This window comes from Miscanthus floridulus, chromosome 15 (genome assembly GCF_019320115.1).
Source record: "Miscanthus floridulus cultivar M001 chromosome 15, ASM1932011v1, whole genome shotgun sequence".
In the NCBI taxonomy this organism is placed as follows: domain Eukaryota; kingdom Viridiplantae; phylum Streptophyta; class Magnoliopsida; order Poales; family Poaceae; genus Miscanthus; species Miscanthus floridulus.
In genome coordinates this window covers 26,921,596-26,926,346 of record NC_089594.1, presented here as the reverse complement: position 1 = coordinate 26,926,346, position 4,751 = coordinate 26,921,596, and positions in this window count along the sequence as shown.

The window sequence follows — 4,751 nt, the reverse complement described above, 5'->3', positions numbered from 1 at the left end:
AATTAAGTTAGGTCATGGTAATGGAGATCGATTGGGCTATCATGGTGGTCATGCCTCTACGATGGAAATCGTTTCAGTTTTCAAAGGATGGACAACAAGGTTAAGGATGGACTAGTTCTAAGTGTCGATTGGAGTTGAAGAGACACTTAGAGTAGTTTAGGCTTTTGTTTTTCCTTTGGCCATACTATTAAGGGGGGTATGGACGGGTAGCTTGACCTAGGTGAGTCTAGTGGGTTAGGTGTGGTGCACACTTGCTAAACCTAGCACTAGGTAGCTCCTAAAAAGCCTTAGATCCATTCGAGCAAACTTCATTCACATATGATCGAGAGTTGGAAGTGAATGGAGGGTCAAATACTGACCAGACGCTGGCTCCGGGGTGACCGAACGTTGGCGCAGAGTCCGGTCAGTTCATTTGATCAAGGTGAAATCGTCTGGTGCAACCGGACGCTGAGAGGTGAAGTGACCAAACGCTGAGTCTCAGCATCCGATCGACCCTAGTAAGGTTCCAGAGAGGGAAAATCACGACCGAACGTGTTCGGTCAGTGTTGACCGGACGCTGTCCAGCGTCCGGTCACAACTTTAACACTGGAGTTCGGGGAGAACTGATCGGAGCGTCCGGTCACCCCGTAGAGGCACATAATGGTTCGTTTTTCAACCGTGTTTATAAATACTTCCTCCACTCGTGTGTGGGGGTACTTTTGCTCATTTCAATAGCTGAGAAACACCTTTGAGAGTGCCAAGAAGAGCAAGGTTCTAGTGAGGTGATTGAGATTTGAGAATCCCAAAGAGAGCCCTCATTAGTGAGATCAAGAGTAGCAAAGTGTGCATCCACCCTTCTCATTAGGCTTGTCATGGTCAAGTGAGAGTTCGTGCTTGTTACTCTTGGTGATCGCCATCACCTAGACGGCTTGGTGGTGATTGGGAGTTTGGTGATCATCCGGTGGAGCTTGTGGATGACCCAACTCAAGTCGTGAGCGGTTGTGGGTGATTCACCGCGACGGAGTGTCAAAGAATCAACCTGTAGAGAGCACTTGATCCTTGCACGGATCAAGGGGGAGCTACATCCTTGCGCGGGTGCTCCAACGAGGACTAGTGGGGAGTGGCGACTCTCTGATACCTTGGCAAAATATCGCCGCGTTCCTCCTTCTCACTTTACTTTGAGCATTTACTTTGAGCAATTCAATTCTTATCATTTACATTCATAGAATTGCCTTGCTAGAGTAGGATTGGAACATAGGTTGCTAAACTTTTGTGCGGTAGATCAATAGAAACACTTTCTAGGCACAAGGGGTTAATTGGGCTAGCCATAGGACTTAATTATTGCAAAGAAATTTAGAATTAGCCTAATTCACCCCCTCCTCTTGGGCATCTTGATCCTTTCATTAGGGACCGAGTATGTTTGATTTAGGGGGAGCGTGTGAGATGGACTCGATTCTTTTGGTCTTTCGTGTGTGATACTTCGTGCATTCAAGTTTAGTTTCATGCATTGTATTATATACATGTGATGGTGAGACTTATGTGACATGTGTGCTCTCTACATTGTTTTAATATGTCATGTCACTTGGTTATGCTCATTGGTTTTGCTTCCACGTTTTACTCCGATTCAAATAAGCTTTACTTCATGTACTCATACTTAATTGATATCTTTTGAGTACATCATGTTGGCTTGGGTCATATAAGCATGCCCAATCCTTTTGTTCTTATTGTCAAAAGCTTATATGAACCAAGCATGTTGAAAACCTCACTCATCTCTTTTACATACTCGAGGTTGTGTTGTCATCAATCACCAAAAATGGGGAGGTTGAAAGCATCTAGGCCCCTAGTTGGGTTTTGGTGATTAATGACGACACGAGATTACTATGACTAACGTGTGTTTTGCAGAGGCAATTTGAGTTATGTCATGGTAATGGAAATTGATTGGGCAATCATGGTTGTCATGCCCCTATCGATGGAAATCGTTTTCGGTTTTCAAATGATGGACGACAAGGTTAAGGACGGACTAGTTCTAAGTGTCGTTTGGTGTTGGAGAGACACTTAGAGTAGTATAAGATTTGTTTTTCCTTTGGTCGTACTATTAAGAGGGGTATGGACTAGTAACTTAACCTAGGTGAGTCTAATGGATTAGGTGTGGTGCACATTTGTCAAACTTAGCACTAGGTAGCTCAGGAATAGCCCTAAGATCGGTAGAAGTCAACTTCATTCACAAAGAATTTCAAATTGAAAGTAAATGGAAAGTCAAATGACTGACCGGACGCTGATTTGGTTGTGACCGGACACAGCTTGGAGAGTCTGGTCAGTTCATTTGATCGGCAATAGCAGTCAGAGTGCGACCGGACGCTGGACACCAGTGCTCATCGGACGCAACACTAGCCGTATCTGTAGCAGCGTGGACAGGTTGTTGACCACAGACCAGACGCTGAATAGAGAAATGATCGGACTCTAGGGTGCCAGCAGTCTAGGTCAACAACAGTAAAGTTCCAAAGAGGGCTTTTAATGACCGGACGCGTCAGGTGGGTGCTGACCGGACACAGGCCAGAGTCTGGTCAGAGCAAATGGCTCTTTCTGACATGCTGACGTATTACACTGACCGGTGCGTCCGGTCACCTTGATCGGAGTGTCCGGTCATCCCTGATACTTGCTGAGTTGGACCTCAACCGTTATGTTTTGAATGGGGGGGTATAAATACATATCCCACTCGTCCATTTGAGGTCTCTTGCCCATTTATTCAGCTGAGAAACACCTTTGGAGTGCAAGGGAGAGCAAGAGCCTAGTGGGTGATTGAGATTTGATAATCCAAGATTAAGGACCTCATTAGTGCATAGGGAGTAGCAAGTGTGCATACACCTTTCTCATTAGGCTTGTCTTGGTCAAGTGAGAGTTTGTACTTGTTACTCTTGGTGATCGCCATCACCTAGATGGCTTGGTGGTTGGGAGCTTGGTGATCATCTCGTGGAGCTTGTGGATGACCCAAGTCATGTTGTGAGCGATTCACCGTGACGGAGTATCAAAGAATCAGCCCGTAGAGAGCACTTGATCTTTGCATGGATCAAGGGGGGAGCTACACTTGCGCGGGTGCTCCAACAAGGACTAGTGGGGAGTAGCGACTCTCCGATACCTTGAGGAAACATCGTCGTGTTCCTTTTTCTCTCTTTATTTTGAGCATTTACATTTGAGCAACTCATTTTATGTCTTTACATTCGTAGAATTGCCATGTTAGAGTAGGATTGGAACCTAGGGTGCAAAACTTTTGTACGAGAGAACAATAGAAACACTTTCTATACACAATGGGTGAAAATGGGCTAAGTGTAGAGCTTAATTGTTGCAAAAATTTAGAATTAGCCTAATTCACCCTCCCTCTTGAGCATCTTGATCCTTTGATGTGGGAGGTGAGAGGTGATGGTGGCGAAGGTGGGAGGTGAGTGCAAGGGAGATGGTGGGTCGGGTGATGGAGCTATCACCCTCACAGAGATGAGATAATTCTACCAAGACTATATAGGAAACCAAACAAAAATTTTATTAGCTAGGCTTAGATACTATAAGTAAACCAAACGACACATCTTGCATTGTCTTATGCTGGCTTGGGCAGGCCAAACTTATTTTGCTAGCCAAGCCTGGTGAAGAAACACAACCAAACGGACCTACAGTGAAGATGGCCAAAGAGCTTTTTAGGTGGCTATGGGCAAGAGGCAGTGGGTGTGGTGGTGGCAATGCACGAATAGGTGAACAACAAAGGCGGCCATGAATTTGAATTGGGATGAAGAAAGACCCAAATACAGGAGTGAAAAAATATATCATCTGATCTTTCATCAATAGTCTAGAAATACTACACAGCTTAATATGTCGTTGCATTTAATTTTAAAAAGAAGTCGCTACATTTATTATTGTATTAAGGTTGCACCTAGAGATACTGTGTACATAGATTTGTGTATCCACATATGCTTAAAGAATTTTTATTTTAGCATAGTTATATTTGTCATTTCTTTGTGGCTTAGCATATAACGACTTCTTAAAACAAGGCAGTTGGTTGTTGCAACGAAGGTAGTTGGTTCTATCTAGCAATTTTCTGTGCAGTGATTTGTAAATAGATGCATGTGTGTCTCAAGCATGAGTTGGAGATCTCATTTGTAACCTATGGATTCAAAACTAATTAAATATTTGTAATCGTAAATCTAATCTGGCAATCATGGCATAGCCAAACTAACCATATAGTTAGTCAGATTTCTTGTGGTAGAATATATCCATTCACATTTAAATGCTCGACTTAATATTAGTGCTTGCATTTTACAATGTCATTCTTCTGGTAATAGGTTTGCGGTGACTTCGTCATCTTAAAATTTGTGGGCTAATCCTTTAGAGGTATTTATAGGGGTATGGTGTGTGTGAAGGTGAGCATCATCGTCTATAATATGTTTGTAATAAAATCATGGCATAGTTTTTTTTTATTGAAGATGCTTTGCAGCACGGCCATCCAGCTAGCTAAAAATGTATAACTTTTGTTTTAAAATGAGCTAAAAAATATATTGTAGTAGTATGCAACCTGTGGTGTGATGGACCAAAATAAATGCAATGGAATGGAGTCTAGCATCTCCAACAGTTCCTCTTCAATTTCCACGTCTCCAACAGACGTCCAACTGCGCAACTGGCCTCCGATCCCAATGTGTCCAACAATCTTCCAATCCAAGGTTCGCTCGGACGGTTGCCTTGCCTGGTTTGTGCCACTGGCACGCGCTCTGAATAGACCTGCCCGTTGC